Source organism: Mustelus asterias, chromosome 28 (genome assembly GCF_964213995.1).
Source record: "Mustelus asterias chromosome 28, sMusAst1.hap1.1, whole genome shotgun sequence".
Lineage (NCBI taxonomy): Eukaryota > Metazoa > Chordata > Chondrichthyes > Carcharhiniformes > Triakidae > Mustelus > Mustelus asterias.
Window position 1 is genome coordinate 26,616,624 of NC_135828.1, and position 14,953 is coordinate 26,631,576.

The following is a 14,953-nucleotide window of genomic DNA, read 5'->3' on the forward strand; positions in this document are numbered from 1 at the left end:
GTTTTATTACTGAGCGGTACAAAACAGCCCTAATTTCTGCCTTCTGCACGTTGCCCAATCTTCAGATGTTAAAGTTTTAAGGTTTATTTATTAGTGTCGCAAGTAGGCTTACATTAACACTGCAATGAAGTTACTGTGAAAATCCCCTCCGGCACCTGTTCGGGTACACTGAGGGAGAGTTTACCATGGTCAATGCATGTAACCAGCATGTCTTTCGGACTGTGGGAGGAAACTGGAGCGCTCGGAGGAAACCCACGCAGACACGGGGAGAACGTGCAAACTCCGAAAGCATTCTTTCTGGTTCTATCACAGCTTGGTATGACTCCTGCTCTGTCCAAGACCACAAGAATTTGCAAAGGGCCGTGAATGAAGCTCAGTCCATCACTCAAACCAGCCTCACACCCATTGATTCTGTCTACACTTCCTGCTGCCTCAGAAAAGCAACCAGCATAATCAAGGACCCCACGCACCCTGGACATACTTTCTTCCACCTTCTTCCGTCAGGATAAAGATACAAAAGTCTGAGGTCACGTACGAACTGACTCAAAAACAGCTTCTTCCTTGCTGCCATCAGACTTTTGAATGGACCTACCTTGCACTAAGTTGATCTTTCTCTACACCTTAGCTATGACTTTAACATTACATTCTGCACCTTCTCCTTTCCTTCCCTATGAATGGTATGCTTTGTCTGTACAGTGCACAAGAAAAGATACTTTTCACTGTATACTAATACATGTGACAATAATAAATCAAATCAAATCAAAAGCCAAGAATTGAACCTGTCCCTGGTGCTGTGAGGCAGCAGTGCTAACCGCCATGCCACCTGATGTTAGTATATGGGCTTGCTTGAAAAGACAAATCTATTTATTCATGTACTTAACATGTTAACCCTCCCATTCATGGAGTTCAGCGAAAAGGGCAGTGTAACAAAGAATAGTTATCACTTCATCAGTAAGGAGTGGAAGAGCGATTATTCCAATTTTTGGCAGTAATTAAATTTGATTCAATGTGTGCCAATTTTACTTAAACCTGGACTTTAATAAATCATTCTCGCTTTAATCTTGCCATGTTTTGAACTGTATCTAATTCAGGTATTCCACAAAGATATCATGTCACACGAGTGGAGAGTTGGACCGAGAAACATTTCACTGAAGGTGGAAGACCAGAAAAGTGATGGGAATTCAAATGACGGGAGTGGCAAAAAGAAAAAAATATCTTGCAAGTTTCAAACTGGCTTTATTTATTATTATGGGGAGACGATGGTCTAGTGGTATTATCGCTACACTATTAATCCAGAAACTCAGCTAATGTTCTGGGGATCCGGGTTCAAATCCCGCCACGGCAGATAGTGGAATTTGAATTCAATAAAAAAAACCTGGAATTAAGAATCTACTGATGACCATGAAACCATTGTTGATTGTTGGAAAAACCCATCTGGTTCACTGATGTCCTATAGGGAAGAAAATCTGCCTTCCTTACCCGGCCTGGCCTACATGTGACTCTGGAGCCACAGCAATGTGGTTGACTCTCAACTGCCTTCGGACAACAAGGGATGGGCAATAAATGCTGGCCAGCCAGCAACGCCCATGTCCCACGAATGAATAAAAAAAACATTCAATCTCCAAGTTCCGGTAATAGTTTTGGTTGATTTTTCCAAGTGTCCCATTGGTGAAAATCGGAATGCTTGTGCCCTGAATTTGGTCCAAAGGGACACATGGTCTCTTTGAAGGACATCAAGGATTCTCCAATGTCATACGGGCCTCCACCGCTGCCAGCGAGAATGGAGAATTTGGTGCTCAGCCAAAACTCCATAGTGAGGGGTTTAAATCTATAATGCTTGACTGAAACTTATAATGATAGGTTAGCAGTTAAGAATTGTACCTGGTCATGTTTAGGTATTATTTAATTGTTAATTCACCTAACCAGCACATCTTTGGACACTAACTATGTTCAATTGACCATGGCCAATCCACATAACCTGCACACCATTAGACTGTGGGAGGAAACCAGAGCACCCGGAAAAAACCCACACAGACATGGGGAGAATGCGCAAACTCCACACAGACAGTCACCCAAGGCCGGAATTGAAGCCAGGTCCCTGGCGCTGTGAGGCAGCAGTGCTAACCACTGTGCCACCGTGCCGCCCATAAACTGACCATGAAACTGTCATCAAATGTCATAGAAATCCATGTGGCTCACGAAGGGAAGGGCATCTGCTAACCTCACAGGACCTACAGCAATGTGGTTGACTCGTAGTGTCCCTCAGTTCAAGGGCAATTAGGGAAGGGCAACAAATGCTGGCCTTGGCAATGATGCCCACATCCCATGAACAAATATGAAAACAACATCCCAAGAGAGTGAATATTGAATTACCAATGGCCTCGCACCAAAATGAACCTCAGCAAACTGACAGCAATGAGCATAGTGGCATTTCATGCCAAAGTTTTACAGGGAGGAGGTGAGTTCATTGTAAAACCAAACATGATCACCCAATTTTCTCTCGATTCAGGAGCCATTCCTTTCGCTTGTAAATTTAAACGATTTGGAGAGTGGGAGACGAGGAAATGATAGATGAAGCCCAATCCATCGCGCAAACCAGCCTCCCATCCATTGACTCCGTCTTCACTTCCCACTGTCTTAGAAAAGCAGCCAGCATAATCAAGGACCCCACGCACCCCGGACATTCTCTTTTCCACCTTCTTCCATTGGGATAAAGATACAAAAGTCTGAGGTCACATACCAACCGACTCAAAAACAGCTTCTTCCCTGCTGCTGTCAGACTTTTGAATGGACCTACCTCGCACAAAGTTGATCTTTCTCTACACCCTAGCTATGACTGTAACACTACATTCTGCACTCTCTCCTTTCCTTCTCTATCAACGGTATGCCTTGTATGTACAGTGTGCAAGAAACAATACTTTTCACTGTATACCAATACATGTAACAATAATAAGTCAAATCAGATCATAGAAATCATAGAAACCCTACAGTGCAGAAAGAGGCCATTTGACCCATCGAGTCTGCACCGACCACAATCCCACCCAGGCCCTACCCCCATATCCCTACATATTTACCCGCTAATCCCTCTAACCTACGCATCTCAGGACACTAAGGGGCAATTTTAGCACGGCCAATCAACCTAACCCGCACATCTTTGGACTGTGGGAGGAAACCGGAGCACCCGGAGGAAACCCACGCAGACACGAGGAGAATGTGCAAACTCCACACAGACAGTGACCCAAGCCGGGAATCGAACCCAAGTCCCTGGAGCTGTGAAGCAGCAGTGCTAACCACTGTGCCACCGTGCCACCCCAAATCAAATCAAAAGATTGGCTCGTCTAATATCTGGTATCAAGGAATTACCGGAGTCTATACTTAAGGACAGTGTAACAGAGTACCTTGCAAATGTTCAACTGATCAGAGAAAGCCAGCTTGGATTTGTAAAGGGTAGATCATGCTTGATGGACCTGAGGTGACTATAGTAGTAGATATGGGAATATCCATACATGTTGTTTAGATGGACTCCCGGAAGGGATTTGATACAATCTGCCAAAAGAGACTGTTAGTCAGATCATAGCTGATATCTCCTTGGTCACAAATCCACCTCCCCACCTGTTCACCATATCCCCTTATCTTTTCTCCATTAGAGATATATTTATCCATCAAGTTGGCACCTGCTCTCCGACTAACCTAGGCCCACCCTCCTGCCATATCTCCAAAACTCTATCCGGTCAATCCCCCTAACCTACACATCTTTGGACACTAAGGGGGAATTTCACATAGCCAATCCACCTAACCTGCACACCTTTGGACTGTGGGAGGAAACTAGAGCACCCGGAGGAAACCCAAAATGTTGGAAACAAGCTCATCGTTCCAAGAACATCTGGTCTTTTGGTACACAGCAACTGCATTGTCATTCAGAGAATGTGTTGTTGATATTACACGGGAAGGTCACCAGGGAATTGCTGAAACCAAATTGCCCCTCAGGGAAAAGGAGTGGCTCCCAGGAATCGAACATGTGGTGGAACACAAACTCAATCGGTGTTTGCCATGTCGAGCGATCACTGTGTCAAATCTTCATGATCCTCTCACGGTGTCTGACCCTCCTCCAGGTCTATGGATTAAAGTTAGTATTGGTCTGTGCAGATTTCCATGTGGGATTCTCTTAGCTCATTGCACACGACTGGGTGCGTCATCAAATTAATACAAAAGTTTGCATAATTGAATGTTCAAGCCATGCTTAATTTAAAATTTGCACTTGTGGAAACGCACCATTGAAACACATTGAAACACAATGGGCGAGATTTTCTGCCCGCACTCACCCCACATCTGGAAAATCCCGAGGTCAACAGAACTTTTCATGATCGTGTCCCGTCTGCTACGATTTCCGTGGTATGTGGGACGGTAAAATTCTGGCTTATGCCTCTCATAAGGGAGGGATGTAGTGCATTAAAAATTGCAGAGTATTTCGTCCACTTATAGCTACCATGTGCTTGTACCAACAGAGGGAGTCTAGAAGGAGAATAAAGGAATCCACGTACAGCAGTTCTGCTTTTTATTGAATCTTTCCAAGAATGCCACAGAGTTAGATCGCAGATCAGAGTGGTCGCTTTGAAAGGTGGAACACATTCAAGAGGCTGAATAAACTATTCCCAATCTTACATTCCATTGGCAAGAGATTCAGTGACTGGGGAACACAGACTTTTAAGATAATCAGCAAATCAAGCCAGCAGAGAGGTGAGGAGAACTTCTGCTGTTGTTGTCAATTGGAATGAATTGTCCCAAAGAAGCATTTTCAATTATAGCTTTCAAAAGAGAATTGAAAAAAGTACTTGAACAGAAAAATTGGGCATATTCTTGAGGAGAGTGACATATCACCAAAACATTTCCTCTCGCATTCAGCAGGACAAAACACAAGACAAGTGCAAGAGAAAAAGTTTTGCCAACGTGTCATGCTTGCAATAGGGAAAGTGGAGGGAAGTGGGACTAATTAAATAGCTCATTCAAAGAGCTGGCAGCATTGTTGATAGGCTGAATGGCCTCTCCCTTTGCTGCAGGACTCTCATAATAAATTCCTCCTCCTGTCTTGATCACAAACTCTTCATCCTGCCCAGTTTCCATTCAACCTCCTCCCTGGAATTAACTACAATGATTTGGTGGGAATGGGTGGAAGATAAATTTTGTTAAAGAACTTTTTGATAACACAGTGAGCTTCTTTCATATTAAACTGGGTGGCACAGTGGCACAGTGGTTAGCACTACTGCCACACAGTGCCAGGGACCCGGGTTCAAGTCCGGCCTTGAGTGACAGTCTGTGTGGAGTTTACACGTTCTGCCCATGTCTGCATGGGTTTCCTCCAGGTGCTCTGTTTTCCTCCCACTGTCCACAGATGTGCAGGTTAGATGGATTGGCCATGCTAAATGTGTGGGGTTATAGGGATAGGGCAGGCGGAGAGGGCCTGGGTAAAATACCCTGTCAAAGATCAGTGCAGACTTGAAGGGTCAAATGGCCTTCCGTAATGTAGGAATGTCTGGAGTTTGAACGTTTTCCCAGTGTCTGTTTGGGTTTCCTTCGGGTGTTCCGGTTTCCTGCCATAGTCCAAAGATGTGCGGGTTGGGTGGATTGGCCATGCTAAGTTTCCCCTTAGTGTCCGAAGATGTGCAGGTTAGGTGGATTACCAATGCTAAAATTGCCCCTTAGTGTCCAAAACTGTGCAGGTTAGGTGGATTGGCCATGTTAAATTACCCCTTATTGTCTAAAGATGTGTAGATTAGGTGGATTGGCCATTCTAAATTGCCCCTTAGTGTCCAAATATGTGCAGTTTAGGTGGATTGTCAATGCTAAAATTGCCCTTTTTTGTTCAAAGCTGTGAAGGTTAGGTGCATTGTCAATGTTAAAATTGCTACCTAGTGTCCAAAATGTGCAAGTTAGGTGGATTGGCCATGCTAAATTGCCCCTTAGTGTCCAAAGATTAGGTGCAGGTTAGGTGGATTCGTGGGGTAAAATGTGTGGGTTATTGGGCGGGAGATGGGTGGGCTTGGGAAAGATGCTCATTCAGGGAACAGGTTGAGACTTGATGGGCCAATGGCCTCCTTCTGCACTGTATGGTTTCTATGATTCTATGAACTCAGCCCGGGCTTGGACGAACTTAATTCTCCCCTGCGCAGCCGTCACTGTCTCTCAGCTCAGACAGAAAGTTCCTTTTCCAGCAGCTGTGGAGAATCTCTGAATCAAGAGGAATATTTGTGCACCCTCTAATGGAGGCAGCACAGGATGACAACTGAGAGTGTGTGTAATTACTTCCCAGCTCTGCATCGTAAAGCTATCTCTGTTACAATATTAGATATAAACAAGTACACTGTGTAATGGGTCAGATTGAGGCAGCATTGAGCTCGCGTTGCCAGAGGGTGCTGCGAGCTTTCCTCTCGCCTCGGGGCATCCACTTCATTAATGGGATCTCGCCCCTTTAAAATCTATTAAGCCGATTGACTGGACCTGCATCTAATCTCATTTAAAATTCACCGTGAAACTGTTTAAACCTTATCTGCTCACCCCTGCAGATATCTGTCACTCACTTTTCGCGATGATGCCTCGTGGATCTCTTTGCGACCACTTCCTAAATAACCCACAGCATCCAACAATCACATTGTCCCAGACGTCAGGCTACTGTGGTGTGTAGGTTCATTGAGTGAAAAGAAAGGTGAGATAATAATTGATTTACGTCAGTCCTGTTTTCAGTCACTCATAAATAAATTCCTATTTCTTTTCCCGATGGAATATTGATATGACTCGCGACTTTTATGTTGCCGACTGCTAATTGAAGGCTTTATATTTAACTTTTGTGTAGTAGCTCCCTAAAGGGCTTGGGGGAAATCATCTTGATGACGTGGAAATGGTCGAGAGCTTCAGCTTTCTCGGGCTGGAATTTTACCAGCACACCTGCCTCGATTCCGGGGGCGGCCGAGGCTCGGAGAACGGCATTCTCTGTTGGCCTCGGGCGGAATCTTGAATGGGCATGCCGTTAAAATTCTGCTCTAGGTGTCCAGATCACCAACAACCTATCCTGGTCCCTGCACGCCAACGCTATTGTTAAGAAAGCCCACCAACGCCTCTATTTTCTCAGGAGGTCGAATTGTCACCTTGGGTGTCATAATGGGCAGGGATTTTACACGCAACCCGCCATGTGTTTCAAGGCAGCCCACCATTGTCCGGTGGTGGCACCGTTTGGTTCCACCATCATCAATGGGGTTTCCTGTTGAATGCACCCTTCACTATTGCGCGGAACTGTCCAAACCTCCATTGACTTCTGTGGGAATGGAAAATTCCACCAGGCGGGCGGAGCTGGAAAATTCCACCCTCAAAAATACCAAACGAGAAAAATTCTGCTTTCTCAGCACCGAATTATTCTTACTGTGTAAACTTACGGATTCTTGCACGACCAGCATTTATTGCCCGTCTCTATTGAACCTTGAGTAGGTGGTGATGATCTGTATTGTTGAATACAACCGGGTAGCTTGCAGTTAGCAGGAAGATTGAACCACATTGCTGTGGGTCTGGAGTTACATGTAGGCCAGACCAAGTAAGGACAGCAGATTTCTGTCCCTAAAGGACATTAGTGAACCAGATGGGTTTGCAGATGGCTATCTATAGTCTATCCAGCAGTTTCGTAGTCACTATTAGTGATACTAACATATATTTAGAGAGCACCTTTAATATAATCAAGTGTTCCAAGGCACATTATAAAACATTGAGTCACATAGGAGATATTGGGCTGCATTTTCCATGCTCGCCCCAGGTGTGGCTATGGCAGGGGGCACCTCACCACCTTCTCACCCACCCACCTGAGCACACCCTCATAATACAGGCAGGGGGGTGGGTAAGGGGGGCACTGAGATCGGCATTCCACCCAACATATTCAAATAGCTTACCAAGCCAACTGACCCTGACAATGCCACACATAATGATGGTGACAGCACAGTGGCACAATGGTTAGCACAGCTGCCTCACAGTGCCAGGGACCCGGGTTCAATTCTGGCCTCAGGTCACTGTCTGTGTGGAGTTTGCATGTTCCCCCCGCATCTGCGTGGGTTTCCTCCAAGTGCTCCAGTTTCCTCCCACAGTCCAAAGATGTGCGGGTTAGGTGGATTTGCCATGTTGAATTGACACTGGTGTCAGGGGGTTAGCAGGATAAATATGTGGGGTTACGGGATTAGGGCCTGGGTGGATTGTGGTTAGTGCAGACTCGATGGGTCGAATGGCCTCCTTCTGCACTGGAGGATTCTATGATTCTCCGATTCCAGAATTCTACGAACAGAACAATTCCTGGCCTGTCTATATGGAGTTTGCACGTTCTCCCCATGTCTGCGTGGGTTTTCTCCAGGCACTCCAGTTTCCTCCCACAGTCCAAAGATGTGCGGGTTAAGTTCATTGGCCATGGTAAATTGCCCCTTAGTGTCGGGTGGACTAGCTAGGGTAACTGCATGGGGTTTTGGGGATAGGGCCTGGGTGGGATTGTGGTTGGTGCAGACTCGATGGGCTGAATGGCCTCCTTCTGCGCTGTAGGGATTCGATGATTTGATTCTCTGAATAACACGCTTGGCAATTAGGCAGCCTGATTTTTTAAGTGCCCCTTTCAAAGAGTGGGCAGGAGGGGGGGAGGGGGTGGTTCAATCTTTGGTAGCTGCCCTTTGCTGACCGAGGGGCGGTCCCCGAAAAATCCCCCCTTTGTTCCTAATCCGTGCAGATTTAAACCCAACCCCCCTCCACCCCTGCTGTCCACCCCACCCAAGACACCAGACGTACTGGTTCCGTGGACCCATTGGCCTTCTAACGCTTCTCCTTGCAGTCCCAGTAGCGGCCACCTTCCTGCTGCCGGGTCTGATGGAGCTGCCAGCCAATCCAACGGGCAGCTCCTGAGGGCAGGCCTTCACCCCTAGTGAGGGGCGGAGGTCCCACTCGGCCTTTGTTAAACCTGCCCACAGTGTGCCATGGCTGCAGGGTGGGCATGGAGTGCGCTGGCTGCATGCCCACCTTACTCTCCAGTTCCGATGCCATCCACACCCCCACCCCTCCATTAGACCAGATGACAAAAGTTTTGGTCAAAAAATAAGGTTTTTCGATGTGTTCCGAAGGAGGAAAACAAGGCAGAGAGATTGAGACGTTTAGGGAGGGAGTTCCAGAGAATTGGGGCCCAGTCAACTGAAGGCACAGCCACCAATGGTCAAATAATCATAGAATCATAGAATCCCTACAGTACAGAGGGAGGCCGTTCAGCCCATCAAACCTGTGCCGACAACAATCCCACCCTATCCCCGTAACCCCACATATTTACCCTGCTAATCCCCCCAAAACTAGGGTCAATTTAGCATGACCAATCAACATAACCCACATATCTTTGGACTGTGGGAGGAAACCGGAGCACCCGGAGGAAACCCAGGTAGAATTGTAATTGCGAGGGCACGAGAGACCAGAATTAGAGGAATGCTGGTATCTCAGAGGGTTTGTGGCTGGGTTGGAGGAGATTACAGAGATGGGGCAGAGATCATAGAGATATAAAGGAGATTACAGAGATGGGGCAGAGATCATAGAGATATAAAGGAGATTACAGAGGTGGGGAGGAGATTACAGAGATAGGGATTCGAAAACAAGGGTGGGAATTTGAACATTGAGTCGTTGCTTGAACTGAAGGCAATGTATACAGCAGAAGGGTGAAAAGGAAATGGAACTCGGTACAGAGTTAAGACACGTGGAGCAATGTTTTGGGTGACCTCAGATTCACGGAGTAGAACGTGGGAGAGCAACCAAGAGCATTTGGAAGAGTCAAGAGGTCACAAGGCACGGGTGAGGGTTGCGGAAGTGGATCAGCTGAAACAAGTTGAGTGATGTGATGGAGGCGGTCTCAGTGATAGTACGAATATGAGGTCAGAAGCTCACCCAATGATCAACACCAACACTACAAACAGACTTGCTGAACTGCAAACCGTGGCCAGGAGAGGGATGGAGTCAGTAGTTAGGGACCAGATTTTAGACCAGCAACTAAAAACGATGGCTTCAGTCTTCCCAACTTTTTATCGGAGGATATTTCTGTTTATCCAGCACCGGATGTTGGATAAGCAATCTGATAGTTAGCAGCAGTGGAGAAATGTTGAGAGGTGTCGGTGACGGAGAGCCGGATGATGTCAGGATCATGTGAAACTTTGGATAATGTTAGCAAGGGGCAGCATGTGGATGAGAAATGGGGGAGAGGGAGGCAAGGATAGACCCTTGGGGGACATCTGAGGTAATGATGCAGGAGCAGGAAGGGAAACCATTTGTAATGGGCAGCATGGTGGCACAGTGGTTCGCACTGCTGTCTCACAGCGCCAGGGATTGACTCTGTCTACACTTCCCACTGCCTTGGCAAAGCAGCCAGCATAATTAAGGACCCCACGCACCTTGGATATTCTCTCTTCCACCTTGTTCCATTGGGAAAAAGATACAAAAGTCTGAGGTCACGTACCAACCGACTCAAGAACAGCTTCTTCCCTCAGACTTTTGAATGGACCTACCTTGCATTAAGTTGATCTTTCTCTACACCCTAGCTATGACTGTAACACTACATTCTGCAATCTCTCATTTCCTTCTCTATGAACGGTATGCTTTGTCTGTATAGCGCACAAGTAACAATACTTTTCACTGTATGTTAATACATGTGACAATAATAAATCAAATCAAATCAATTCCTGGCTTGGGTGACTGTGTGGAGTCTGCATATTCTCCCCGCGTCTGAGTGGGTTTCCTCCAGGTGCTCCAGTTTCCTCCCACACTCCAAAGATGTGTAGGTTAGGTGGATTGGCCATGCTAAATTGCCCCTTAGTGTCAAAAGATGCGCAGGTTGGGTGGATTGGCCATGCTAAATTGCCCCTTAGTGTCCAAAGATATGCAGGTTAGGTGGATTGGCCGTGCTAAATTGCCCCTTAGTGTCCAAAGATGTGTCATTTAGGAGGATTAGTGAGGTAAGTATGTGGGTTTATGGGTAAACCTGGGTAAGAGTCAGTACAGACTTGATGGGCTGAATGGCCTCCTGCACTGTAGGGATTCTATGGTTCTAAAGATACACTTTCACATACTTCATTGATGAACACAAAAAGTATTTATTAGTAAGAATTGTACAGCAGCCTCATGTCTGTAGCTAGCTCCCTAAATGTCTCTTAGCCCGAGCAAGCCTCTCTCACCGTGGGGGTGATCCCTCACTCTGAGCCCCGATTGGTCACACAGGCCATGTGACCCTTACTCTGCTGTGTTGCCCTTAAAGGGACAATTGCCACGCCATTGTAAGTGACTCTCAGGCTGTGGTTAGATGGATAAGGACAGAACCAGGTGACTGTAGTCCCACCCAGCTGGATAACAAGGGAAAGACACTGTCGGAGGATGGTGCCGTCCTCTACTCTAATCGATTAAAATTCTCCAACTACTGGGGTGGGATTTGAACTCACGTCTCGAGGTTACTAATCCAGCAACGTAACCAATGTGCTTCCGTGCCCCCTGAATCTGGCCCGAGGGCTGCGACTTGAGCAGTAGGCAGTCGAGAGGAGGAGGAGGATGCCGAGTGTTGAAATGAGGGATCACAACTTGTGCTAACTTTACAAAACTAATTACGGGGAGCTTTCTTTCACAGACATTCTCCGTTAACTCCTGCCACACAATGCCCCCTCCACTAACTGTGCAAGGAGATGATAGGGAAGGAACCTGGAGACTCTGGGGGGTGGGGGGGCTGGGGGTCGGGGGGGGGGGGGGGTGCGAATTCCTCAAAGTTAGAACATTCTATGTGGGCAGTGATGTGTGACAGTTTTATTTTGGTTGGCGGGGGAGGGGTTCCAAAGTGCTGATTGTTTATTACAGAACCTTAATTGTCCTTAATTCTTCGGAACAATGGCGGGGTGATAATGTCATGTGCAATAGCAGAGTGGTTAAGCACTTCAAAGCTTTCCGTGAGCTGTTTTTTTTTGTGAAGTATGTACATTATCCATCAAGCCTCACGGACAAAGCATTTTATTAACCGGCAAAGGCAAACGGTGATTTGACCCAGGCAGAACATGACAACGCTACGGGCCTCATAATTCAGCCAGACCAATCAAAGAATGTTCGGTAAAGTGGAGAGGTGAAAAGTCAGACAGATCTGGTCCTGGATGGCTTGATTAAGCCTGGCTGCAGGAAGGTTTTAATTAGGTCTGGATAAAACCTCCAGGTAGGGCCGGTGTTCTCGCACTGTTCAAAGTCGGATTCAGTTGAAAACTTAACCTGATGTTGGCTGGGTTCTCCGACCTGGTCCGCGGCTGGGATTCTCCAGTCCCACCGCTGTGATTTGGCTGAGCGCCAAATTCTCCATTCTCGCCGGCTGCAACAGCAGGGCACGCGAGACCGGAAAATCCCGGCCATTATTTTGGAGCACGACAATTTGCTTCAGTAAAAACATCAACTGCAGCTCGAATATTATGGCATCTTTCACATTAATCGGGGAGTTCTCTGGCCTCCCAGTGGGAGGTGGTGGTATACACCAACATCCTGTCCTGGTCCCCCCATGCCCACACTATAGTTAAGAAAGCCCACCAATGCCTCTACTTTCTCAGAAGACTAAGCAAATTTGGCAAGTCAGCTACGACTCTCACCAACTTTCACAGATGCACCATAGAAAGCATTCTTTCTGGTTGTATCACAGCTTGGTATGGCTCCTGCTTTGCCCAAGACCGCAAGGAACTACCAAGGGTCATGAATGAAGCCCAGTCCATCATGCAAACCAGCCTCCCATCTATTGACTCTGTCTACACTTCCCGCTGCCTCGGAAAAGCAGTCAGCATAATTAAGGATCCCATCCACCCCGGACATTCTCTCTCCCACCTTTTCCCGTCGGGAAAAAGATACAAAAGTCTGAGGTCACGTACCAACCGACTCAAGAACAGCTTCTTCCCTGCTGCTGTCAGACTTTTGAATGGGCCTACCTTGCATTAAGTTGATCTTTCTCTACACCCCTCGCTCTGACTGCAACACTACATTCTGCACCCTCTCCTTTCCTTCTTTATGAACGGTATGCTTTGTCTGTATAGTGCGCAAGAAACAATACTTTTCACTGTAGTCTAATAAATCTGACAATAATAAATCAAATCAACTCAAATCAAATCAATTCTCGGATCCCGCCGCCGACAATGGGAATTCCTCGGGATTGGAGAATCCCGCCGGCTTGAGCGGCCGGAGAATTCCGGCCAAAATGTCCCAAGGCACTTCACAGGAACATTATAAAACGCACTTTGACACAAAGCCCCATGAGAAGACATAAAGGCCGATGACCCCAAAACCTTGGGCAGGATTTTCCAGCCCTTCCCGTCGGCGGGATCTTCCAGTCGCGCTGAAGGAGACCCCATGTGGCGGGTTCCCCGGCAGTGAGGTGGGCGAGCCACACACAGCGCCATAGACATCAGTGGGGCTGGAGGAATCCCGCCAGCAGCCAATGGCGAGCCACCAACACAACTGGAAAATATGCAGAGATGTCTGGAGACAGTACACATCATTTAGCCTGTCTTGATGCTCTCTCCACTCCCATTGTTTTGTTTCTTAAAGACTTGATTAGTTGTAAGTATTCGCATTCCAACCATTATTCATGTAAATTGAGTCTGTGTCTTTATAAACTCTGTTTGTGAACAGAATTCCCACTCACCTGAAGAAGGGGCTTAGAGCTTCGAAAGCTTGTGTGGCTTTTGCTACCAAATAAACCTGTTGGACTTTAACCTGGTGTTGTTAAACTTCTTACTGTGTTTACCCCAGTCCAACGCCGGCATCTCCACATCAAAGCATTTAAAACCAGGAGAGTGAAAATATGTCAGATTTAGATGAGCACAGAGCTCCTGTCGGATTGTAGGCTTGAAGGAGTTTGCAAAGATAGGGAGGGGGCAAGGATATGTGAGCAGTTTTGAGCCCCATACCTAAGGAAGGACGTACTGGCCTTGGAGGGGGTCCAGAGAGGGTTCACAAGAATGATCCCAGGATTGAAGGGTTTGTCATATGAAGAGCAGCTGAGGAGTCTGGGTCTATACTTAATGGAGTTTAGAAGGATGAGGGGAGATCTAATTGAAACTTACAGAATACTGAGAGGCCTGGATAGAGTGGACTTGGAGAGGATGTTTCCACTAGTGGGAGAGACTAGAACTCGAGGGCACAACCTCAGAGTGAAGGGACACTCCTTTAAAACTGAGATGAGGAGGAATTTCTTCAGCCAGAGGGTGGTGAATCTGTGGAACTCATTGCCACAGAGGGTTGTGGAGGCCGGGTCATTGAGTGTCTTTAAGACAGAGATAGATAGGTTCTTGATCAATAAGGGGATCAAGGGTTACGGGGAGAAGGCAGGAGAATAGGGATGAGAATCATATCAGCCGTGATTGAGTGGCGGGGCAGACTCGATGGGCCGAATGGCCTAATTCTGCTCCTATATCTTATGGTCCTATGGTCTTATGAGGTTCAGCCATGTTTGAATGGCAGAGCAGACTCGATGGGCCAAATGGCCTAATTGTGCTCCTATATCTTATGGTCTTATATGGAGGGATTTGAAAACAAAAGGTGAGAATTGTAAAAATGGAGGCGTTGATTAACCAGGATGCCGGTGCAGGTTAGTGAGCACCAGAGGGGTGAGGGGAGAAGAGGACCTGGTGTGAGTTAGGGCACAGTTAGGACAGCAGAGTTTTGGATGACTTCAACTCTACGGATCATTGATTGTGGGAATCCAGCCAGGAGTGTGTTTGAAAAATTAAATCTAGCTGGAGAAAGGTCTGGATGAGCGTGACGGCAGCAACCTGGGCTGAGCAGCGACAGAATTGGCTGATGTTACAGAGGTCTTTGTGATGGTGCATACCTGTGGTCAGAAGGTCATCTTGGCGTCAGATATGATCGGGCATTGAAACCATTTTTTAAAATTTCAAGTTCAGAA